This window comes from Falco biarmicus, chromosome 7 (genome assembly GCF_023638135.1).
Source record: "Falco biarmicus isolate bFalBia1 chromosome 7, bFalBia1.pri, whole genome shotgun sequence".
In the NCBI taxonomy this organism is placed as follows: domain Eukaryota; kingdom Metazoa; phylum Chordata; class Aves; order Falconiformes; family Falconidae; genus Falco; species Falco biarmicus.
The window spans coordinates 53111651-53139055 of record NC_079294.1 but is presented as its reverse complement, the minus strand read 5'-3'; the positions used below and the strand labels follow the sequence as shown (position 1 = coordinate 53139055).

Here is a 27405-nt window from a genome sequence, read left to right as displayed (position 1 = left end):
CAACTTATTTTTCAGAGTATGTTTCTTTCTGTACTTTGTTCCATGCTTATAAGCTTAACCTGTGCAGTTACCTAACTGGGCTGACCTGAGCTCAGACACAGGCTTCTGAAATGTGCCACACAACCGCATGCTCTACACAAAGGCATGTCAGCCACCCACATGGTCATTTTGACATAACCAGTTCCTAAGTCTCGTGTGCACACATACAGCAACAGAACTAGCATGGAGCTAAAGGATCAGAGGCACTATACAGATTAATTCCCTAGGCATTATGAATTTACCAAAAATATCCTATCACTATAACCTAAAACCTCCTAGATACCACTGCAGAATTTCTGATATCACAAGGAAAACCCCAAACCTTAGTTTGTGACAAATGCAGGGATCTGATGCGTCTATGGATTACTGCAATTACTGTAATGACACCACATGGCAAATCTAAGCTCTCCCTGAAATACTGATTCTAGGTTCTGGGATACAAAGCAGAGATGCGTGTTAGTCACAGGAGGAGACATGAAAGGAACCCAGTATGTGAAGCTCTTTAGTAATTGATACCTCGTAGAACGAAGTCTTGAAAGAGAGCTTTGAAGTAAACAGTATATCTGAAGTGAGGTTTTAAGCAAGAAAATCGGAGAAGGCAGCAAAACCTTCCCAGTGATTACCTGCACCTTTTCACTATGAAAAGAACTAGCAGACTTGGAAGACTTTCTCAACACAATCTGTGGGCCCACTGTGATCCCTTTAATAAAATAGCTATCAATTCTTACTTTGGGTTCAGTTATAAGAAATGCAGTACACAAAGCCATCTGTCCACTAGCGCTGCCTCTGATTGTCAGCTCTACTTACTGTGAACTAAGGATGCTTCTATACTGTGATTGCAGTATAAACAAAACTTAATTTACATTGTATTAAAATAGCAATTAGTCACACCACTGCAATACTCTGGGCAGGTTTTGCAGCCTGTGCAGCAGAAAGGCAAGTTGCCTGTATGACCAGATCAGGAATGGGTAAGCATGCTGTGCAAACATGTCTAAGACAAGTTAAGATGGAGTGCTACAACAAAGGTATTTCTGCATGGCAATGCAAGAAAGAACTACAGACACCTCATCTGTCTTAACTGAAAGTTATCTCTTGCCAAGAACAGAACAAATTAGTGTGTCTCTAGGAAAGAACTATTTTTATTTGCAGTGGCCTCAGCCTACTAGTCATTAGAAGTGTTCACCATATTAAGTAATACTTAAGAGATTCACAGTGCAGTAGACCCTGCATACAAGTTCTGAAGATAAAGAAGCACAAAGCATGTAACACAAGCACCATTTGAAAGCTGTAACTCGGATTTTCCTAAAGCACATGATGATAAGAACCCTGTTTATTATTTTGGTTTTTTAGCCAGACAGTGTAATGGAGTTTTTCCACCCACACCTAAAAATCTTCATTTGGTATCCAGGCCCTCAAAGTGCCTTAAGTGGTATCACTGCAGTGATACCCAGTAGCTCTGTGTTCATAGATGTTATTTAACTGCAAAAAAGTCCGCTGCACCCCAGATACTGTGTAACATCGCATGTCACAGGAACCCATCTGTGTGTGCTCCAAGCACCAAAAGACAGTGGCTAGACAGGGCAGGAGCCTACAACAGGACAGATGGCTGATATACAGCAGCTAAACAGCTGCGGGGAAACTGCCAGGTTAGGGGCTCTAGGACTATGGTCATCAGCAGAGCAGTGTTAATGACAGCAGCTGCAGCTCTTCCCCCACAGTGGTGTATGGAAGTACAGCATATGCACTATGGGAGGGAGTGTAAAGGAAGAACTTCAAATAAACAGGGGCAGACTGGAAACTTTTTAAGAGGATAGGTGATAAGAAATAGAGAAAGGAATTCCTCTTGAGCATCTCTAGCACTGACATACTAGAAGGACATAGCAAACGGAAAAGTTAATTCCGTGTGAGGCCCATGGCTGAAGGGAGTGCTTTATCCCTGCATGCTGAAATTGAGGCACACATTCCCAATGGAGGTAAAATAAGCCTAATTTTTTTCAGTAAGAGGCAAGACTGATCTTAATGCTATGGAAACTGAAGTTGCAAAGCAGTCTCTGCACAATTACAGTTCTAGTTGGCCTCCTTACATTTGCTGCCATCTGGGGCACTACTCTTCAGGAAACCAAGCACTGATCACATTAAAATAAAAAGACAGGATTTATTATTCTCAGCCTCTGAATTGCAGACTGAATGTGCACTGATTATATTATCTTCAACTACAAAATGTAACTTCTACAACTGTATTGCCGCATCTGAATTACTAACCAGTTTTCAAACACAAGTCTGAGAATTGCTCTTTATGAAGCTGTGCATACATTTCTGTCAAGGAAACAAACAGCTGTATTTTAACTCATATTAAAACAGCCAGGGTAGCACACTTTTCTTCTGCTGTTTCAAAGTATTTCTCAGGTTTCCAAGAAAAATATTGTCTTACATTAGGTTTAGCATGACCTAAATCTTTTAAAACTTAATATGAAACAACTTAGAAAAAGCCTAGAATGATTTTATGCAGCAAGGTGCTAACTCCTGATGGCCACAGGTCCAAACTCTTCCATCTTCTCACTTACAGAGATGTTAGTTTATCTATGTGGATGACAATTAACTGAACCCAAATGTATTCAGATTTTAAAAGATCAAAGTGAGAACTCAGATGGTTTTCGACAAATGCAGTAGATACTGAATTTTTACCACATGTTCTGCTGTGCAGAAGCCTTCTGAGTCACCTACTGCACAGACTAATACTTTTCCTAATTTTTTTTCACAAAATCTAGGTGAATATCAGGTATGTAATCTTCTATCAGATACTAAGAATGTTCTTGAAATTGGAAAAAAAACAGGATTTCTATGTAACACTGCTCCAGTCCTCTGAAGTGAAGAGAGTCATGATTTGCTGGATCCAGAGGCACTTCACAAACAAATATTTCTAGTGAGTCAACAGGTGATTTCTTCTTCTTGGTGTAAGATTCCCTCTCTACTCCTCGTTGCTCAGCTCCCTCCTTGATAATGCAGAGCTGGGTCAAACTTCTGTGTCGCTCCAAGTGTGTCTTTCAACTTCTGACTGGGGGGGAAAGAAGTGTTCCTGAGAGCCTGGGGGGTCAGTGCTGTATCCTTCCTTAGTCTCCTTGGGATTCAGTAACTTTATCCTGCTGAGACAAGCAAATGCTGATTTTTGTTGTACAGTGCACCACTAAAGCTCCATCAGTGTTGTCAAGATCAGTGATTAAGGGGCCAAGTTACTGAGGGTTCTCAATAAAAATGTTTTGCCTTCTATAATGGTTTTGCTTTATTTTTCTAAAGTTTCCTTGCCCCAGCTCAATGCTGAGAGAAAAAGAAAATCTCCAGAAAACACATGCTGCATTTCTATGTGGCAGTAAAAAGGAGTATGCATAGGGGAACCAATCTCTTCTGCTCCTAGAAACAGGACTACTGGCTTACAGCTGGAACATGTTCTAATCAGTGCTCATTATAGTTATTAGCTTTCTCCTGAATTCCTTGCATCTAATCCCAGACAGCTGCAGTGAGGGTTTATGATACTTAACACTTACCATATTTTCACCTGTGTAGAAAGATACCTTCACTACTTTCTTCCCATGGAGAGAGACCAATTAAACTAGCCATTAAAAATGGGAAATGGTACACAACTGTGTATGTGGTGATAAAGCCAAATACCCAGTATAATATTCCTGCCTGTGTTTAAAGAACTGCTTTACATATGTACTTGACTCACAAGCTGAAGAGCATTCTAGTGGGAGCAAAACAAGCTCCCTTACAGTTTTTCATTTAATATGCACAGTGATCTGAGGGGATGGGGAGGGGAAGGGTGTTAGCTTCTTTTGGCAACACACATACTATTGTGTGCTTATCTACCACCAAATGATCTTTTCAGCCCTATTTTTGCAACCTATAGGTCAACCTAAGCGGTTTACTGGCCTTAATTTGATATACCTGCCTTGTTTTGCAAGGCCTCTTTGCTGTGTTTACTCTTTTCTCCATCTACTTCTCAGTCTCCTTTCTCCCCCACTTCAAGTATCTGTACCCTTTGGCAGTTTCGACACAATTACCACCCAAGTTTTGCTTCCCTGAAATTGTTCAGTACCTCCTATTTTCCTCAAATATCCAATACAATCTATCTGCTATTAAATTGGTTCTGAAAAGATGTAGCGCTCTACCCTGTAGAAGTCATTTTCAGATGTAAGTGGAACATGAGCATAGCAATGCAATTTACTGTCAGGCCAGACTAGAGCATGTATGGCCCTGCAGCTTGCTGCTCTGCTGTCGAGCTGTGCTTTCAATGCACTGCTGACTTAAGCTATTCCATATGTTAGCCCTACACATGCATAATCAATGCTGTAAAAAGCCATGCAACCCTTGTTCAGATGTACGTTCAGAAAGTTACTCGGTACAACTGTAACTGAGATCATAGTACTTTTCAACAGAACTGCATCAGAAAAGTCATGATTGCAGGGCTCAATACTAATTATACCAGTCTCTTTTCTGATAAGCAGATAAAATGGAAAAAATCTAACTTTAATTTCTTCAAAACAATTTTAGCACCAAACTAATAGTATTTCTCAGCAGGCTTTCATTACAAAAGACTTAATAGACTCCCATCTGCTAAGTCAGCCAAGAATTGTGACTGATCCTAGACTGGGAACTAGAATTTTTAATAAGCAGATAACAGAACATGAGCCTGCCATTCCTATGTCAGACTTTGCAGTCATTTGATTTCCCCGAGGCCAAACTGCATTAGCTTAGTGTTCATTTTTTAGTAGATCTGACTCTACAGACCACAAAAATTCTTCCTGCGCTGCTCCCCAAGCACAAGGCAGGATAACCTGCCAGCTCTTCTAAAAGTAGGTGTAAATGGGATCCTTACTCTCACCCTGATCCCCCTCTAACTCACAGTAGACTAAGCACACAGACACTGATGTCAGGAGTGCAGGATCTCTAATGAAGGAAAGGCAGAAGGGCATATAGCAAGTGAGGACTGGGGATGGTGGTCCTGCATACGTAGAGAGAGCCGGTGTTAACGCCGATCTTTTAGCATCTGTACATGGAAACTGCAAGACTGTGTCCTACAATCAGAATTACCATAACACAATTAAATTAGGATCATGTTGTGCCATCCTGAGCAGCATCTCACTTATTAAAATTGAGAAGTGTTTCTCTGAGTAAGGCTGGCACACCCTGGCACTGTTAGACAGGCCTGTAAAAAAAAATGTCTAGCCCTTTTCTCTAAAGCTTTTGAATTTAATACAAAAAAACTCTACAAAACCACAACCCGTTCTTCCAGGGAAGGGAAAGACCCAGGATAGAAGTTTCATTTCTTAATTAGGACATAAGCAGAACTGGTACTTTTCTGTCCAGGATGTTAGATCTGCCTGTGCAGTAAATACATGCAAATATAGTCAAATGCGTGCTCAGCAGGTCCCAAAATGCCTAGGTGTTTTTTGTATTCTTGGATTTTTGTGGCAGTAGATGATTCATGGGTGCTGTTTGGACCTGCAAGTCTCAGAGATGCCAGATTTCATCATTCCCACATTCCAACCCAACCCACCCCACCCCACCCCCCAAAAAAAAGAAACCCCAACAAAACCACAAAAAAAAGCAAAAAAACAACCACTTTTTGGAGGGGGGAAAAAACCATCACCAAAGACACCAGAGAAATCAAGATGTGTGGTAGTGGTAAACTCTAGTCTCTGTCACTGGGCATGTCGCTTGGAGTTGGTTTGTTATTCATAAACCAGTGAAATGGCTTCATTCCCCTATTTGTGAAAATACGCCGTAAGGAATACTTTCAAGTAAAGAACAAAAGTTACTAGCTTTTAGCTGTTTAGATCTGATTTTTCTACTGTGAAAGCTGAGATGGAAAACTGGACTGAGGCCTAGTTTGTGTCCAGAACTCCAAAATCTGAGTCCCACCAGCCTAAGCTAGCAGTTAAGCTGGTCTTGTGAATGGCACTTCTGCCTTTTGCAGGGTATGCTAGCTATCCTCTCTCAGCAAGTTTTCTGCATGCGAATTAGAGAAGACACTGCATTTATGGGGAGTTTATTTCTTTCTATGAGTTGTCATGCATAAACAATAATGTATTAAGATTATTTGCAGGAGGGCCTGACTGAAAATAGTAAAAAGCCATTTAGAAAATAAACTTCAATAAATAGGGTATATATGAATATACCTGAAATGTTTTGTCAGTGCAGTTGATGATTTGGGACACTTCCAAGAAGTCTAAAGCTTAACTATATATGAATTTCCAGTTTCTGTTGGCTCTTGCTAAATGCCCTAAGCAATCCTTCCCGTTTCTTCTTTCTTCCAAAAGAATCTTCATCCCAACCCACAAGAGGAATGAGAGGACTAACAGAAGCTAAACAAGTCTTAAATGAGCTCTTTTGCTATTTAAGATGCTTCAACTCTCACATACTTGACCTCTTCTAGACAGTGATCTAAAAATAAGAGTTGCAAACATAAAATGTGGATAGAATTAACACCAACTTGCTATTTAGATTTTCCACCTTTTTCCTTCATTTAAAATTAAAATCAAGCAAATTTCAAATAAGAAAATACATTTTAAAGCAGCATGGTTTGCAGCGAGCAGAAACAGGCTTTAGAAATGCTTTTTTTTTTGTCCTGTGAAGTTCCATTCAAAACTACCTTATTTTAATCTGACTCTTTCTCTTTTCTGAGTGCCTTTAGACAATGTTGAGTCTGTCAATTTTTTTTACAAAAACTGTCTTTAGAAGTCTTTCAATATTTTTTCCTTGGCCTCTTCTCTCAAGACCAGTTTCTCATCTCCCTGCTGGGCAGATGTAAGGCTGGGGCTCCCTCCAGTGCAAAGGAACATAAGTATTTTACACCCTCTAAAAAGACAAGCCAGAAAACCACCAAACACACCTTTTGAAGAGAAGAGATGGTTTATGCCCTCCAGTGCCTCCACCTCATACGATAACTGCTGCTGAGTTTGGTAGCTCAGCTGCAGAGGTGATCTCAGCACATCCACACAACGCTCATACAACACTGACCACGTGTCCAACATACGTAATCCCTTGTTTTCAGTAAGGACCAAAATAAAGTAGGAAGTTACAAATTAAAAACATCAACAAAAGTTATTTCATTTTGTTAATTGTAGCAGCAACACATTAAGTTCCAGATTCATGATCTTCCTTTTAACTACTCGCCCTCACACAGTGAACATACGTTTTATAATGTTATGATTACACATTTTGTTATACCACCTGCCTTCTGATTTGTTCACAGCATAGCTGGGATAGTCCAGGAGGAAAAAACAACTGAAGGCAACTATAAATTTGGTGCCAGTGTTTTGGAGCTTCAACTTCTCACCTAAGTATTATTTTAATATGCTTAACATAATCAAGACACAGAACTAGAAGACAGCAAGAGATTTGCATGGGAAGCAAAGAGAAAGAATGATCTTTAAAGAAATGAGGGAAACGTGTGGGGGAAGTGAAAGTGAGCAGCATGTAAAAATAGATGGCATTAAAATGCATGACTCGCTAGTTATCTCAGGAGTAGCCACTAGGGTCTTCCTGTGTAGATAAGGCAAAAAAAAAAAAAAAATCTTTTACTGGTTACTCAACTGTGTCTACTCTGAATCTGAGGTAGTCACAAAAGATATTACTTTGAAAAAAATCACTGAACAGGCAAACAGGAAAGAAAATTATATATCCATTATTACTCACCATTATGCTCATTTTATTAGTTTAACAACTGACAGTAGAGTGAGAAACTGAAGTTCTGAGATAAAAACGAATGCTTCTGTATGCCAGGATTATTTCAGTTGCAGTCTTGCAGAAATTCTGTTTAAAGCTACAACAGCCACAGTATACTAGATACCTCAACAGCCCAGGATTTCCAAAATACACATCCCTGTACCCTAAAAGTGTCCTGAGTTACTACCCTCCTTTTTTTTTGGAGGGTTTGTCAGCAAGCAATTTGTCAGCAAGCAAGTTGCATTCTGAGTAGAATATGAAATGCATATGCATATATTGAAGGAATGAACAGCATATATTGACCAGCCATATCTAATGAATACCTCCTTCTCCTCACCCTGAAACCAAAGAGAAATAGTAAATAATTTGCAATGGAATGTCTTTTGCTCCTGTTAAACCAAATCAACATGATCCCTCAGTATATTCGAAATGTTTCATTACGTCACATGAAAGTGAAATCTTTACATCTACTTTTCTATAGGTCCGACAACCTAACTGTTTTTCATATTTTCAAAAGACTGTACATTCTGAGCTGTGTTCTTGCATTTCTTTTCATGGTATGTAACATTTGCTCTGTTTGGCTTAATCTAATAAGCCTTTCAAATGAAATAATTATCTTGTAAATGGCATTCTAAAAGTGTTCTATAATTGGAACCCACCACAGAAATTAAAAGTAGAACAGAGACAAAGATATGCTAAAGACAGTGTAAAATCCTATGGCGTTGCAGAAATAGTATTTTTGAATGTATATCCCAAATGAATGTAGCTTTTATAATTAGAAAGATTAGCTATTTCCTGCTGAAGTAATAAAAGTATGTGTAATCACATATTTAATTATAATTTATTGTTGATGTGGCTTAATCATTCTTCAGGGTTTAATTCCACAGCTCAAAGAGGGATACTAAACCGGTAGTGCCACATCCATATACTAGCCTGAGTAAAGATTTCAGGACTAGTATTAGTTTTGCAGTTATGCCTGCTATGCAGAAAAACCCACCAGAAATATAACCTCATTACAGGCATCTTAAACTGAGGGAGGGACAGGAACAGAATATTTTTATTCAACAGAACAAGAGGAGCCTTGAAAATTACGGCAATCGTGTTTTATGAGCTATTCTTGTGACCACCCTGCTCCAAGAGATCAGTTCTAAGCAATGGAAGTGTGTCCCTTGTGTCTTACCTGCACACAAATGCTCCATTGACAGCTATGCAGAGTATCTCCTCATGATTATCCTAAGTATTTCCTAATCCACTGGGATTAAGGGAAAGTATAGGATGTATAGGAATAAGGGAAGGAAATACAGGAATAAGGGAAAAGTAAAGTACATATTAACATTATCATGCACGAAGAATATATGCCAATTCAATTAAAACACATTCTAGCCACTGTGAGATGACTCATAATCCATCCAGAGCTCTGCTAGAATTTTTTTTTGGCTGTCTTAAAATGGATTATACAAAGTTGTAAAATACTTTGCAGAATACTTTTCTGCTGACCATGGAGGCTACTCAGAAGTCTGGCAATCTTTCTATCTCCTGCTAATTTGTAGGCTTTTTATGTTCATCTTGCAGTTTCCTGGGTCATATTTTTATCTCGATAACAAGGTCAGTTCCCATACTGACTTAGCACTAAATTATAACAGATTGCTATCAGCATAGCATGAGCCAGGGCTAATTTAGCTATGGAAAGTTGTGTGGCTGTAAATTCAAAGGCGACCAAACAGACACTGAACTTGGAGGCAGCAGAATTTGTGGGAAAACTGCTCAGTTCAGAAGGGCCAGATATACAGATTTATACTGACAGGATCTGGCCCCACACAACTGACATGCAAAAACATTACCTATTGCAAGTTCTTCAGAATCTTAAGTCTAGCACAGAATTTTCTGTCCACTTAAAACATTTCCTAAAAAACAGCCAACGGAATTAAATTTCCTTCTTATCTCTGCATACCACTATACTTTTGAAAAGATTGTTCATTAGAAAAACCACAGAAAGAAAACTTGGCCCCTACTGGAGATTTGACTACTGCTTTAGTAATAAAATCAAATGATTCCACCTAAAGTGTCTGTTAATAAATGGAATTCTTATGTTCTGTCTACAAGTCAGTGTTTTTGAAGTGGATTGAACAATGACTGGAAGGTGTAGTGTGCACTCAGAAATGTGTTGTACAAGAGTGAGATAAAATTTATTTTGGCTAGGACATGGAAAAAATGTTAATTTACTGTGGCAAATTCCTAGAAGAGGCTTTCAAGTCATCAAACCCGTACAGTGACTAGTGACTTAGGTATAGTCAAAAGGTGAGACAGGATTTGGGGAATTCCTTAAAGGGGAGGGATTAGCACTTCTGACAAGCGTAAATTCCAAATTTCCACATTGTTAGAGGGGAAAAAAAATACTGCAAAAAGAGGGTCTGCACAGTAAGAAGAAATGTAAAACCTGCTGGCTCCATGAGATTCTCTTCCACAAGAACACAAATCTGAGCTGTGCATTTGACAGTTTCTTTTTAATAGAAAACTCCCTCTCGTGGTGCAGGCTAGGCAGACTGCCTGCTCTCTGAAGCCTGGTAAGCTGAGATATTCCTTGCACTGAGTTCCAGACTCCTGATCGCATTAAACCAGACCTAAGATTGCTGTCAACTACAATGAAAACAGGTTTGATTGACATGCATTAAGAAAGGGAAGAAAACTAGTTACATTAAAGTGTTAAAGCAAGCTTTGCACTCTGTTGATATCTTATAGACATAAAAACTCCGTGGGTGTTAGCTAAGTTTACACATGTGCAAGGATAATTTTTTGCTCATCACAACTTAAAAACCTTCAGTTTTGGAAACTGGGTGTCAGACACTCAGTTTAACCTTCTCATTTTCTTCAGATGGAAATAAGGCCTCCCTGAGAGGTCACACATCTTATACTTGCTGGTATATTTGTTGTCTCTCGTCTATAAATAGGTATAGGTACTAATATCTACATAGGTGTAAGAAGTAAATTTGTAACTTCATCTCCTTCAGTCCTTGCTCCCACTAGGAAAGACTAAGAATCTCTCTAGGAAAGTTATGGGGCTATTCTAATCTTAACCGTGATTTGGTAAGATCAGTTAGTTCATCAGAGAAGCTGGTATTTTTCTGGTTTTGAGGAATGCCAAGACAGTAATGTCCCAATGAGTCACTGAGAATACTGGCCCTCACACCAAATTATATTTCTAATAAGACCTCAGCATAACAGCGATGCAATTCCTGTCACTCTTTATGCCCGTATTTTTTCCTACAAAATTGAGATCTTGCCATCTAAACATTATCACTCAAGTACTGCAAGTATTTATATAATGGAATACATTTATCTGTTAACAGTATCAGATAACCATAAGGTAGCATTTGTTAATTCAACCTCATCATTAAAAATACATAATAAAAATGTTCCATTTCATCACATGCAGTTCTCCCTAAAATACAGCAACCACACATACTCCTGAGATTTTTGCATCTGAAATCAGTTTTTTTCTTTACAGCTTTTGGAAAACTATGGCTATTTAAAAATTAGCTCTTCAGAGTAGATGCAAATATCATAAAAGCATTGTGGCGACACTTTGTACTTTCAGTAGACACGTGGCTTTTAAGAGCTGTTAGCTGTTGCATATACATTTCCATGCACACAAGAAAGCACATCAGACTCCATGCATGTGAGTAAAATATAGCACTCCTACCCATACAACTGGTTTACACCCCACTCTTGGAGAAAATGTTGTGGTTTCCCTGAACAACTACTGCTAACTCCCATCTGGCTCAACCTGGTTTACACAGAGGCTACTTTATTGTTGTTTTAATATTATGGATTTATGATTTTAACATGTCTTTAACTCTTTTGCTTTTATTGCCATCAACTTTTTTCTTTGAAATAAATGTCCTTACATGAGTTTTAGTCTGTTCCTTCATGCAAGAAGTTGATGTCATATTAAAGAAAAACGTAATAGCAGAGGAAAAAAATGGGGTCATTTTAGCATGCCATTATTTTAAAATTGTCCTTTCACCATTCAGAAGGAAGAGAAATTCTTAAACTTGATAGTAATTTAAAAATACATGGTGTACAAACAACTAATGTTTCAGAACTTACTTGAGTAGCATTTTATGCTTTAGTTTACAGTTTCCCAAGTAAAGATTCTTTGCATTTTTTTTGGCATGAAGCATATATTCAAATTTTTAACACAATAAAACTGGAAATACCTACAGCAGGCAATTAATAGCAATATGATTTCATATACGTGCTTCCCCAGCCTCATGCAAAAGATGGACTTCTTTTCATGAATGCTAATTTCAGGTTATAGGCAGAGGTAAATAAAGTATACTATTTGAATAATAACGTAGAAGGGAATAGAAGGATGGAATAGGTCTCTTAAATGAAACCCAGAGATTCACCAAAACACTTCAAACTGTACTGTTTAAGAACAATAAGCCAAACATCCTCCACCAAGAGCATCCATTCAAGGAACGGTTGGATGGCTGGAGGTGAAGGTGGTTAGAATATTCAGGCTGTCAATTCCCAGCAGTGGTGGAGATGGGTCATCCAGAAAGGCCTGACTTGTAAAAGAAAATGGAGATGCTTCACTTCTTCACAACTCCGGGTTTAACTGGCAGGCTAGCAGTTCAGGCCAAAATGTTTACACTGGAATTTTACAGCTTCCTGATTCTCAATGTGTACTAACTCTTCAAAATTGCTTCTTTTTATCACTGTTGACCTTGAAGTCCTGCGAATGGTTTCATAGGCACTCACTTAACATTATCATAGGAAAAAATGAAATTTTCTTTAAAAGGTTACAGGAAAGGATTGACAACACTTTAATGAGTCAAGCCTCAACAGAAATTAGATTTGCAGGCATTAATTGACACATTCCCCATAAGCAGTACCTACTAAGACATAACAATTAGTTATTGCTAGTACTCTACAGACTTTTAATATTAAAGCTACTCTTCCAGCTGGCTAGCTGGAAACAGGTAGCTCTAATTGGTCAAAAATGAACTGTTAACCACAGTCCAACAAGTATAAAATGATTTATTACATGGCCATTTACTCACATTTCATTGTTTTAAGTCTTCACCATTAAAAAAGAAAAAAAAAAGGGGGGGGGGAGAGGGGAGGAGGAAGAAATACAGCAATTCCTGTTAGGTGTTTACTGTATTCAGACCATTTTTCTGGTGGAAATACAGTCAAGAATAGATATCCCTGAGTATTATAGGCAGTGTAACTACAGAAGAGTAGTCTGGAAATTGCATGAAGTTCTTCTCAGTTATGAAACCTCTAAAATATTGCTGAAAGCCATTAACACCCTCCCCATTCAACCAACATAAGAGGATTGGGTTGCATTTTTGACCTTTTAGCGGAACATTGTCTTTTTCAAACTCACAAAATACTTGTGCTGCTGGCAGATTTAGTAAATAAATTTTAAAATCTTTTGAAATAATAAAATAAGGGTAAAGACTATTGTGTTAATTCTTGTCAAGATAAAATAGTCTGCCTTTGTTAAGCAGAATTAGCAAATTGCAAGGTTAAATTATGAGACATTTTACAAAATAAAGATTTAATAAGAGTAATAGATCATGAAAATAATCAGAGGTTTTTGTTAGCAATGAATTATGTCATGGGATTTTGTGACTCCAGCCTTTGAAAAAATACCTGTAGCTAGCAGCTGGTTTGTGTTTTAGCCACACAGGTCTGTAGTGGATGATCACCTCATTTGAAAAGCAAGATTAGGAAGATTTTTCCCCTCTGTCTCTAAGGTATAAATTGCACATCAGTAAAATCCTCTTCAATTTATAACAACTGGTTAGGAGATAAATACTCTGTCAATCACTTTAGCAGATACTCAAGATGTCTTGAAACTGTTAAACCCACCAGCTTTTCCGTCATCTGTCAGCAGAAAATTTGTATATATACCTCTTATGGAAATACGACCTTTCCTCCTAAATAAGTATTTTGAATGTAAAATCGTTTAGATGTGCGCTGAATAATACTGTTACAGCTCAGTAGGTTTATACGCAAGCAGTTATTGAAAACAAAGCACTGACCACAATGCTTTAAACTATTATTTTGTATTAGCATTCGAGACACACAGTGAGCTGACATAGACACTGCTGTGCTAGCTGCTATGTGAGCACGTGAAGGATGTGTACTCTAAACTAAGAAGTCTGCAACTGAAATGGATATTGACAAATGAATTATTGTTACCTTCTGTTGTCAGCTCTCCATTCCTCACGGCTATGGGGACTAGGACATGCTGCGTAAAGGGAAAACAAATGATACTTTGGCATCTGCACCTGAACTGATTTCCACAAAGTCACTGCAAGTCCAGCAGGGCCACCTCTAAGGGCCACCTTAACACCACGCTCACTGCTTTAAAGCAGGTTCAAGAAGAAGAATGCATGCTGGACCTCAGTTAGTATATCTGGCAGAACTAAGCCCCTTATCTCTGGTATTGCAAAGCTTACCTGAAAGACTTTCAGCTGTTGTAGAGCAAAGTATGTACACAATCATTTAGTCCTGAGAATGGGATTAGTTCATCAGTGTATAAGACCCATATCCTTAAAATATGAAGCTGTCTGTCTGATTTCAGAAATGCATGTTTACCATTCATTGAGGACCCAGGCTAAAGTACCCTAAGTATGTGAACCAGTCCTACATTTCCTAGTTCCCAAATTAGCAGCATAGCCCTCAATATCTTATTTCTATTAAGGTACAAGCCATAGGTTAGAAAATATGTAAGTAAATAGAACATTTAAAATTGCAAGACCAGACAATCTTACAGGAGACAAAGCATACACAGTGAACGAGACCTACCTTGAAATGTCTCCTAGGTAAAACAGAATAAAACTGGCATCTTCCTTCTGCACAAGAAATCTCACTTATTTCTGAGATTCATTTGAAGTCGATTTTAAAAATGAAGAATTTGACAGCAATCCTGTCTTTTTCCTGAGAAAAAGTGATGTGCTAAGCAAAAAGCAGTTAAGAGTCCCTAACTCACAGAAACAGGGAGACTGTCCTGGCAAAGTTTCACTGGCTATTTCTCCATTCTCACCTTCCCTCAGCATCTGCTTTTGGCCACTCGGGGTGATGGGATACTGGGCCTGGTAATTTTTCCTCTGCGCCAGCACAGTTTGACTTACCCAAGTCAAACTCTGGCACTGAACAGCTGTAAGATAGGCCTGCTCTTTCAGATAACCCACAGTGATATATGTGGAGGCATGTACTAGTTCTACATATCTATTTCTATTCACACAAATTCAGGAATTATGACTAGTACTATTTTTTAAAATAAATTATTTATATAAATTTGAATTTTGTTGATATAAAATTAGAATTCATATGCTTCCGTTTTCCAAATATTTAGATCAACACTACAGAGAAGCCAATCTCTTATCTGTAGAGATCCACAATTTAGATTAAAGAGGGTTTTGTCCGCAGAAGATAGTTAATTATCACTCAAAATATTCATTAAAATTCAAAAATGCCAAATACAAAAAACATCACTGCTGTCATCAGGACATAACAGATTAATTCACTGCACAAAATTGGCTAATAAATCAGGAGGTCAAATTATTTGGATGAAAAATCGTACCAAAGATGAAATTATTAAACTGAGGCACTTCTGAGGAAGGAAGCATTCCACAAAATTCTGGTATCTCTAAAGAAAGATGTAATAGATCTTTACAGCATCAAGCTGTTGAAAGCAATCTTTCTGAAATGCAATTTTTTTTTATAAACAGGTAAGAACAGCGTTGCTTTCTACAACATTAATACCTCATGAGAAACACAGCACACGCAGCGTTGCCCTTCAATCAAGAGCACTGTGGAACTCGGTTACCAGTACTAAGGCCCTACAGAAGTTAGTGTCAGCTACAGTAATTCCTCCTTGTTGCTCAGTAAAGCACAACACAGAAGAAATCTTTACACTGTTTTGGGATTTCACGTCCTTTTTCATAAGCAGTGTTTCTTTAACACACGTTCTCTCCAAGAAACATTCAACCAGGGAAAAATCAAATGCTTTTCAGGGAGAAGTTCTGCAGCTACTACCATAGTTACAGGTAAACTGCCTTTTCCTTATTAACTAGGATTGACTACATAACCAGAAAAATTGAGCAGGCTTCATTTTTTATTAAAAACAAACTTACTTTTCAGGAGTTTCACAGCAGTACCATTTGCTAGCTTACAGCTAACCTAATTTCATGTCTGCATTAATCTCATCAGTACGTTGGAGTGATCAGAAACCTTTTAAGACATTTTCTGGAGAAAAGCTGTTGGCTTGCCATACAGTCATCTTACACCTTAAAACAGTTATCTTAAAACTGCTCTCTAAAAAAAATTAAAAGATTTCAAGTGCTTGTACTACATCTACATTGAAGATGTCTAGAGTATTTCAGTCTCCAGGCTACTGTACCAACGGCCTTTCAAAAGCACTGTAATTCCATCCTATCAATAGATGACACAGGAATCTAAACAATCTCAGTTCAAATCCTTTCTCATATTCATATTTTCTTCTTTGAATTAATGACTTTGAAAAGGAGAGTATGTTTCTTCCACATTATAAAGACAAAATATAAATGTAGCAGTCTCATTTATTTTATTCTTCTTCTAGCATATTTTTAAACTTCCCCCATCCTTCATTCAATTCCTGTCATTGTCAAATTCATTATTGAGCCATGCAAGTGGGTCTCACATCACAAAATAATTGAATTCTGTGAGTGTAGGAATTACGAATACTACACCCTATCTTTCTTGCTTAAGAGTAGTGTGCTGGTAATCTGTGCTATGGAGTAGATGTTTTTAAATTTCAGACTTCCACATCTTAATTCTATGACACACCTTCCTTTTCTGTACATCTGTTTCTTACAATTTCAACAGTTGTCCAAAACGCTGAATTTATGTCTCTGTCTCAAAATATGATTTTCCCAAACAAGGGCCATCTCTTTTTCTTTTTGCATGATCAAGCTGTGCATGCTGTACAAAACAGGCCTCAAGCCAATGATTTAACATTTGGTACCATGAAGATAATGAGATTCGTTGGCTCAAAGTAAACCATAGCTGTTGCACATCTTGACTATCTCGTGCCTGGCTGCTTAGCTTCGGGATCAAAACCATTCATCTATAACACATCTACGAATTTATAGAATGTTGTAACCGGTGGATAAAATTTGCTCCTGACTCACTTAGAAAATGTGTTTAATTCATTTCTCTTAAGTGGCAAAGCAGCAAATGCGTTCAGGGTATGCTGTCTGTTGCTGAGAGATAGGAATGCCTGAAAGAAATGTTACAACTCGGCTTTCACAGAACAGCTGTCTTTATTTTTTTATCATGTTATTCAGAAGGGTTTCAATTAAAAAAAAAGAAATATTTATGGCTATTACAACTACCACCCTGCAAGAGTATTGTAACCAAAAAGGATTAGCAAGAAGTATTTCTCCAGTGTGTTTAGTTTATCTTTGTAGCTTTGGGTCTGTTCAATTTCATTATTTCCAAGCATATGCCATTTCTGCTTGGCCTTTCATATGGTTACTAAGAAGAAAATATCACTGGGGGAGGAAAAAAAAAATCACCCCACAGTTACATGTTCAAAACCGTAAAGGTGGCAGGGGGAAATAAAAAACAACTCAATTACTTTAAGCTGATTTTAATTTTTTTAATTAGCTTCTTCCCATTTCATGTTTTCCAAATATTTTCCGAACATGTATCCAAATACCCTATTTTTTTCTCTACTTTCTGTGGTAATCTTGCTTAGAATGTCAGCCCTACTCAGTCATAAACACTCCCCTAGACTCTGAAGAAAGACTGGAATTTTACTAGCTAAATAAAATACATGGAAGTACTTTCAGAACATGTACTGTTGAATGAAATTCAAACATAACTGAAAAGAAATTAGAAATAGAAATAAAATTAGAAATATTTATTTAAGATTCAACTGAAATTCCTACTTAATGTTTTAGCCACAGAAGCAAATTTCCATGTACTTGGATTTATAAAATATCTGTAAACATGCACTACTACTGTGGCCTCCTTGCATTATCACTGCAAGGTAGGGTGAGAAAAATGCACTTCCCATTTAATTTTGTTTCTCAGTTTGTATTATCTAAATCCTATTTGTCCTATTTTAAAGCTACGGTCTCTGTGCATGACTGTATGCCTATGATACAATAAGCTGGTGACACCCAGGATAAGGCTTTTGGAGTAGCTCAAGCATAAACGTTGTGCTGTGGCAGCTCACACCCACAGCACCGGGTTTGCCAGCCACGCTAAGCCACTTTTGTACCTCCTTGCTTGGGTTACCTGCACTAGAGAGCCAGAAAATTGTCAGGAATGAATGTGCATGTATATTGAATAGATTGTTGTTCACATACAATGCTTTGATTTGTGCATTATTAACCTGAACTGAAAGAACACCACGGAATACTGTGTGAGAATCAGCTGTCTCACACAATTCATGTATGAAGTTGATCATCCAACATAATACAAATAAAAAATCAGATTGGTTCTATCACATTCCAGTAGACTTCATAAATGCTTTCGGTATTTTCTATTCTGAACAAAAGGGCAGAATTTCTCATCTGCCTTGCAAAGCACAGTAAGAATAACAAAAAATTCTCAGTACTAAAAAAAAAAAAAAAGCCAAACCTAGAAATCACAGCATTTCTATTTCATTTGACCAGTTTTTAAACGAGATGATTATTCAAGACAATAAAAGGGAACAATTATACGGTAATAAGAGAACAGCGAAGCTCCATCAGACTCCGTCTCCAGAGTGTACGGATTTTGGAGAGCAAGCATTGGTCTGCAGGAGCAAATTAAACTTCATAAATAGAACCAAGGCCTAGCTATCAAATCACCTAATGTACTTTGTAGGTGTAATCATTCCAATAGCAAGTGGAAGGAAATTCATACTGACCCTTTTTCCCCATTTGCTAAGCAACATGGAAACTATAGAGTTTGGGCGGGGGGGTGGGGGTGGGGTTCTTGGCAAGGAGTGTGAGGATGGGATGAGGAGACTTAATTGAGCTTATTGTCAGGTAAACAATTCTGATCCTAACTGATACACATTCTGTTATTAATGTTAAAATAATGCAAAACTACCTGCATGCAGAAGTAACCAGTACTTTGAAACAATATGTCTAAAATAGATCAACTGAAAAAGAGGCTCTGTACTTTATCTGCAAGCTATACTATTTAAAAGGAGTCCTTACTATTTTGCTTCCAAACCCTCCCTGAATATTGACATGCATTCTCAAAAGCTTTTCCAGCTTCTTAAATATTGAGGGTAATGTACTATGTCTCTGCATTAACTCAGTTTCAATATTTAGTTAGGATGTTCTTAATTTATTTTACTCATGCAAATACAAATGCTTTTAATTTGAATACTAGCTACAAACAAATCAAAGGAAATAGAATATTCCTTCAGTGTTAATTTTTTTCTAAAAAAAAAAAAGCTTTTATCTCTTATTTCCTTTAATCCATACATATCTATAGCAAAGACATTTTATTTTTTTTTAAGCTCACGCAGAAGACAGGCATGGTATCTCTTAAAGCTTTGTTATTACTTACAGCTATTAAGTGGTTTAATTGAGTCTTACTGCTGTAATGCCAACCAGGAGACAACACTGACAACAACTAGGGAAGGAGGCTCTGTAACAGTCAGCGTGTGCTCTAATAGTCTGGTTCTGACATTTTTCCTGGCCAATTTTAAGCAGCTGTAGTCATGGTCCTTGCTCTTGCACAGGTTGGCTGGCAGCCACAACTATTTCTGAGTAGCACTTTATTTTCCATTTTTTAAATTTTTATTATTTGCAAGGGCTACTTGAAAACATGTGCAAGAAGAAAAGAACTGGAGAAGCGTGTTGCTGCTGTAGGAGGTAAGAGAAAGAGCTTGTTTTCCTCTAGCTCATGAGCTTGCAGCTATGACACTAGTTAATACAAACCACAGAAAAATGCATGCTGACAATCAAGAACTTGTTAAATGAGAATCTTCTTATTTAAAAAAAAACGAAATCAAAGCTGCTCCTTTATTTATTGCAGTCATCTATAAATGTTGTACAGTCCTATTGAAGAAACACTCTTGAGGAGAAAAGGGAAAAGTATTTACTGCATTTATAGGCTGCCAAGGTATCACTTTAAATGTTACAGTCAGAAATGGTGCTAAGTACACACTGAATACCTTCTATTTCTTTTTTTTTTCCACATCAAAAGAATTTTTTCATGCTGACACAGCAAAGCTGACAACATGCTACAGTAATCAGTGCTGTAGGTGTCTCAGCCGAACACAAGCAATGCGGGCTTAAGGCGACTGCAGATGCACTGTTCGTAACAGGCTGTCCTAATAACCTCGAGAGCAGCAAACATACAGCACGTCCATCACCTTCTGCCGGGAAACTGCAGCCATAGCATTATGTGGTATGACAGAACACAGGATCAGACTTTGGACAATCAATATAAAAACACACCAAGGAAAAAATGCGTCCTTACTAGTTATTTCAAGATAATGAAAGCACAAACTGCCTCCTTCTCCTAATAACATTTAATTTTTATCTTTGCTAACAATCCGCATCAGGCGCCTATAACATTATGAACTGAGACAGGGAACAAAAGCACACAAGGTAAATTAGGTTATGTTTGAACAACAGTCAGTTTAATGTTATGGGACTAGCAAATTGACCTGCTAACATAGCACACTGCCAGCACACTTTTTTTTTTCCTAGTGGCTGTGTAATTAAAAGTGTCTGTACAAGAAATACGGCATAGTGTCTCTAAGAGAACTATGGAGCTCCAGATGACTGAGGACACTGAAAAGTGGGAAGTCAAAGACATTCCAAGTATTGTCCCATCTTAGAAGGGATTTTACCTCCTAGTTGTACTGGATTTGGATATACTTAAACATGAATTTTCCCCATGCTTTAATTACAGGTCTCATTCAAGCAGTTTCATTACTGCCAGTTTAAATATAGAAGATATTTTAGAAAAGCAAATACAATTCCTTTTCTCAATGTTCGTATCATTTAATCTCAATGACACAAGAATGGATTTCCACATGTGCTGGCACATATAAACACACACAGTCTCTGTATCAAAACTTCAGACTGTGCACAAAATTTAACCTTTAAATTTCTTACTCAAGTTTTTGTCTACCAATCTTTTTTTTTAAAATAAGATGCATAGAATTTAATGTAATTAATACTTACTGACTCTAAGCAAAAAAAAATGTTTTTCTTGTGAAACCAGGGTATTTTAAATAGTTCTGTAAGAAACTGGGAAGTTTTTACCTAGACACAGAATAGATAAGTGATTTCTACCACTTCTAAATTTCTTAACTTTCACTTCATCTTCAAATCCTGTATCCTCAGTTAAAATTAAAATACTCTACAGGAATGCAAAGAAGAGAAAACTGATGGCAAGCAATCCACAGTCTCTGTGACCAGCTGTTTCTGCCCACATCCATATGAAAAAATATGTAATGTTTTCAGACTCACAGAGCCACATATACCGGTTAGCTGTTTAAACTTCTGAGGATGCAAGGAAAAAAAAATGTTTCATACAATCTCTGAGGGGCACATAGAAAAGCTTTTCATAAGACTTAGTTTCTCAGAAACCCCAAATTATATACTAGAAGATAAAAACCCACATAGTGCCAAAATTTAGAGTAACCTAGACTTCTACGTCCAATGTACTCATTGCAAGGAGGTTTTCTCCACCGACGTTTGTATTTTTGTGTTTAAAATTATCGGGAGGAAAAGAGAAGGTTATATGTGCATTGGTCCACCTAAAATTTACTAGAGTCCTAATTCAGACCCTGTTGATACCTGGGAACATTATTCTATTCCCTTCAATTGACACTGGATTCCTTTTCCACCATACTTACTGCTGTCAGATGTACTCATACACATAGGAGTCCTTTTGGATAGCTTCCTGCATGCCCACAGAGACCCAGACGTATACGTTGACACGCAACATACATGAAAGTGAAAAATGAATGCCCTATCTTTTCTTTCTTTTTAGATAGTGGGCATATGTTCATGGTCAACAGCTACCAAATATAAAGTTTCAGCTTCAGAATAGTTCACATTTCAGCAAAAAGAGAAAAAAATACATTCACCAAGCTCAAAGACTAGTTTTCTACAATTAAAAAAAAAATACAGTCTGCAAAATAGAAGTCTAGAATGAAAGTCCTTCTGAATTTAAGCAGGTTAGGATGTCACGTCAGATTGTTTGCAGAACCAAATTCTAGCCATTTGTAAAAACAAATAGGTTACATTTTTTCAAATAATTATTTTTAAGGATATTTCCTGACATTTTCTGTCAAGCTGATGTTTTTACAAGGTACTAGTGCATCTTTCTTAAGTGCCTGCCTGTATGGGTACATAAAGAATTCTTCCCCAGGTTAGAATGACAAAGGGTTTCTGTTCCCTTTCTGATTTCATAGGGAAGAATCCACTTCCCAGCATCACCTTGCTCCTTTCAATTAGAAAAATCTCTGGGATGCTGGCAATCCCCTTGATTTCTCCTGATCTCTTAGTGGCACTTTATAATCTACATCTTTTAATTATTCTCTCCTATAAGTTTTATGCTGCTACAAAAAAAATAGTTTGTAGTTGCTAGTACAGGCTCAGTCTCTAAATGGTTGTATAAAAAAATGCCTGTATCCAGTTGACTTGTTGCAGAGGACTGAGTCAGTGAAAAAGGTGGTACCTTCCATCCTATTCAGGAACATAAATGTATTCCAGAAGAAAAGTTCAGATCCTTCTTCATAAGACTCCAGTGCTCTGCCAAATTTCTTTCTGTTGTTCAGCCTCAGCAATTACATTTTTCCCAGTTAATTTTCCTGTTTTCTGTATGTGCTGCTAAAGATTTCCTGTGCTTTTCAGACTGCCTGGATGATAGCTATACTCCTTTAACAGAAGTCTAACGCTCTGATCATTCCTCTTTCTTATCAGGATTCTTCTTCATCACACAACTACCGCGCTTACCACTTCCAAGGCCAAGCAAATATTAAGGGCTAAATTGCTAAACCAAAACAAGGCATGGTTTATCAAGACTAAAATGGAGAATTTCTCTATTTTGTTTTCCTTAAGCACGGGATAAAGGATGGCACAATCCCTAATACCAGATGTCCCGTGGTACGCAATATGGTAAGAGTTACCATAATGCTAACGCTTTACCTTGTGTGTTGAGCCCAGTTCCAGTCAGCAGAGCCTTGCAGCTGACCAAGGTGCAGGGAGAACAGTTCATGGTTCTCTCCTGAATTGTACAGTCGATACATCTACAGGATGAAATTCTAAGCTACTGTCAATTCCCTTCAAAATTCTTTGCTTCTCTCACATAATCACTAGTAAGCTTCATTTACAGAGTTTTTGTTGGTTTAGGTGGTCTTCGACTTGATCATATAAGCATTATATATGGCTCGGTTTCTCCTTCTTAAATAGCTGCTCCCCTTCCGCAGCGAGGCTGGTATGTACCTCTGCTATGAAGTGGTGCAGGAGAGGGTACGTTCTTGTAACACCACCTGAAACAACTGCTGTAGTAGGCACTGGGAACACACACAGAGCATACATACCCTCCAAACAGACAAGGGGAACAAAATACAAGAAAGCAGATTAAAACACACTTGTCCAAAGTCTGCTTGATCTTTAGCAAGTCATTACATGACTTTGTTTCTCTATTTCTTCTGTCCTTCTCTAAAGTCATCTGTATATACTGAGAACCAAGTCAAGGGTCTAGATCTTAATCCATCACCACTTTCATTCTTCCAGTGCAAGTTAAAGGCCCCTATCTGATCACTTTGAATAAGCACGGTATTTAAGTGTACTTCACACAAATTGACTTTTAATACTTCTTAATTTTCTTCTATCTATTTTTAAATTTTCTCTGAAGTAATGAAATTTTATATCTATAAATACAAAACCCATTCAATATAGGATCAGAGATAGAAGCAAAAATATCTGGTAGGCATTTCTGTGAATTAATAGAAAATAAATTTTATTTAAGAAGTTATGAAATTATTAAAAAATTTTGTTCACCACGTGACCAAAAAAAAAATCAATTCTTAAAAGCATAGTTTTTGCAAAACATCAAGAACCTGAGTAATTATGCTTAGTTTTAATTGTGACAACCGTATGAAAAATTAGAAAAATGTATATAAATATACTTTTTATTTGGGATTAATATAGAATACAAATGTATACCTCCAAGAAGCTATTAGCAAAACAAAAGGCTTTCATTCTCCCGCTTACATTTTTCTTTAAAAATACTTTTTACATTAAATAGTTTCCCACTGAAATAGTTACTGAAAAATGCTTTTTACCAAAAAGTTCAATTTCAGATGTGAGCAGCTTGCTCTGAATTGCGTAGGCAGTATGAGAACACTGCAGAAGTGTTAGTGTAGAAGTAACATGTAAGTGCATGAATAATGTCTTCTTACTGATTTAACTGTGAAATATGTTCTTTTGGCATTCATAATTAGGGGCAGAGCAGATGGTGAAAGCTTAATATGTCCATTAAAATAAATTATGCTGCCAGTGTTTCTTTAGTCTATAAAACTTTGGTTGGGTTGGCTATTTCAGCTTGATATTTTTTGTTCTCCTCGAAGTAGATCCTGTGCATATGCTGGCGAGTATTTTGTATTGCAACTGCAGCAGAAAAAAAAAAAAAAAAAAAAACGACGACGGAGAAGGACGGGGATTTCTATCCAAGACTAACGACAATTTTAAATGGGGGAACACTGATCTAACTTTCTCCTCCCTCTCTAACATTCTTTTCCTTCACTAAAAGAAGGCCTAGTTGTATTCTCCTCTTTCACTTTCAGTGTGTCAAAGCCTCAGAAACAATGCATGTTTCTTTGTTTCCTTCCTTAAATGATCAGCAAAAACAAAGGTCTGTTATATGTACTGCTGAATTGCATCTCTGAAGTGCAGCATGTAAATTTTGTGATTTGCACACGCATTAACTGTTTGTAGGAAGAACTACTGCTATTGTTGACCATAGCTTTTTGCCATGGAACAGATGCCAAGAAAGGCATTTTATTTTTAGTGTGCTTCTACAAGCAGCTACGAGTCACAGCTAATCAGCTGGCCTAATAGCAGAGTGTACCATACCATCTCATGCTGAGCCCTGAGGTTGAGGATTCATCTCAGGATACATTCATAGAAGTCTTTCCCTTGTGAAGAGAAGCATGGGATTACCTGTATTTCTCTCCAGAGTAACCATCACCAACAGAATATGTAGTGCTCATGGTTACCTGCAAGCAAACTTCGTGGCTTGTTTTAGGCAGTAATGGAATTGCTACCAAGACCAATGGGCAAACACTTCAATAAAGCCAGAGCAGAGGTGTTGAAGTAGCACGAAACTGTTTGGCTGGTATATGTTGATTGGAATGTCGTTAAAGCACTGATGGGTCATGGGATTTGAAATGCCCCACTTCCACCATTACCGTGCCAGTGGAAACATATGACAGTGCAGAAAGACTTGATGTTCAGATTGGTGTCTAGGCAAGTATTTGCAAGATCTGAAATATACATTTACTTATTTTTTAAAAGCCAATGATGGATTAAATAAATATCTATTGTATTATATAGAGTATTTATTATACTCTCTATATATACTCTATAGAATATTATTAATATAATAATATTCCAAAACAAATAATAGAAATAATATCAGAATATGAGGTTGTAACGGACTCCTCCCTATACCCAGAGACAACTTAGAAGAACTCAGAACACCTTTAGAATATGCAGTACATTTTTCTGCAAAGAAATCAGTAGGGACTGAAAATGGTCTTGGAACCGGAGCCAGCTGGTAGCCTGGCTCAGGCAGTGGAAAACCAGGGTAATCACCAAGTGCAGCGTTCCCCTGTGCGGTGGGATCCAAGGGCAGCCAAGCTGCAGTGTCTCCTGTTCTGCTGCACCTGAACCAAACTGCGGAACAAGAGGTGGCTTGAGGAAAGAGATATTGATGCTATGTTTGATTTATTCTTGATTTCCAGAAAGACCTTTTAGGGAAGAAATACAGTCAGTCACAGATTGGGACAATTTTTTTTAAAATAGAGTGAAACTGTGAAAGTCAAAATCGGCACAGCTTCACCACAGGATCTTCATTGACACCGTTCTTCAAGCTGAACCCCGTGTCATTGAAAAGAATCTGCAATTTTAGTTTCAGGGTTTTGTTATGTGTAATATAAACAGCAGGCATGTCTGAGATTTAGAGAAGATGGGGTACACTTTAAATGCATAAATGAAGTGAGATATGTCAACTGCCATTTCTACCTTTGAAAACCTTCCTTTGCCATCTGTATGTTTTTTCCACTGCCTGGAGACCTGCTGCTCCTCTTATCTCTTTGCATGCCTGTGTTGTGCCTGATAAAGGATTCTGCTGTGTGAAGTGCAGATTAGTTCACTGCTTGCATTAATAGTAGCCATCACTGGTAACTACATTCTAAAATAACCTTTCCCAGGAAAACCAACTAGGGAACATACTTCTATGCACATCACATTAATGTCCTACTTTAATTATAAGATATATTAATATATATACACTATAATTTACTAGATTATATTACATATTCAAAACTGAAATAGCATAGCTGGATATAGATTAAAAATAGTAAAATATGCCCTCCTGAATAAAAGGAAAAAAATAAAAAAATCAAGTGTTGTAACATTTCAACAGACATTGCGCCAATAGAAGTGTAGGAATCAAGAACTGAGGATGGAATAAAGTCCTCAAAAGCAGTTATTTGATTGCTATGAGCAACAACCCTTTTTCTGTACTAGAATCTCCTTACACGAAGAGATAGTTCCATCACTGCAGAATGAGCTTTACGAGATCTCTCTGTTATTGGGAAAACAATAACTAATTAGAGACTGTAACATCTTTCAAAACTTTTTGAATCTCATAGTTAAGACTAATTAAAATTTCCATTCAAAGCCACTTCTTCAGTAAGGGAACAATAGGCAGACAGCATGAGGTTGCAAATTCGAATTTAAACTACTCTTGATTCTGGAAGACAAATGAACAGTAATGGGAAAGGGAAATGTGAGCACCGTATCCCTAAGAGTTCAAGGAAAGGGGACGTAGTCCATTTGTACTGCACAGCCACTGCCTGAGAGTCTGTGCATCTTCTGGAGTTATTTCAAAGAGTAAGAATATTTTAGTGATTAAGGGCTCTATCTTAGACCCCAAGTTGAAAGAGGCTGTTTCCATCTCCATCCTTGACTTCCTTCACAATCTTTAGCAAGTCTTGGCTCCTGTCCATCAATAACCTTCAGATATACAGAGGCAGAGCTTCAGTTTTCAAAAAAAGGGCAAGCAATTTTATACAAATGGGTGTGAAATAGCACAGGAAGCTGGATCTTGGTAAACTTTTTACTATAACTTCGATAGGCCCATTAAATTTTATACTACTGCTAACTGGAAAACTGTAGCAGAGGAACCAAGGCAGAAGCAGCACAAACTCAACTCCTTTTACAGAGGCAGAAGGGACATTGAGCAGTGGGAAGCCAGAATTGCATCTGTACTATACATTAGCCTAGAGTTATAAACAACTTCACTACCAGAGTTACACAGGATCGCTCACAGATGAAGATGTTTATTCAAATTGTTACTTCAGTAAAAGTGTCTGCACAA

The 27405-nt window shown here is 37.5% G+C and overlaps 1 protein-coding gene across 5 annotated transcripts in view; it reads right to left on the bottom strand.

The window, feature by feature from the left end:
* Window positions 1–27405, bottom strand: part of APBA2 (amyloid beta precursor protein binding family A member 2) — a 106140-nt gene that overhangs the window by 47346 nt on the left and 31389 nt on the right. Inside the window, exon 2 of one of the 5 annotated variants that reach the window (XM_056346853.1) lies at window positions 13981–14029. The exons of the other annotated variants lie outside the window; for them this stretch is intronic. The gene's annotated coding sequence lies outside the window, so the exon portion shown is untranslated. The remainder of the gene's footprint in view (window positions 1–13980; window positions 14030–27405) is intronic. 5 annotated transcript variants of the gene reach the window in all.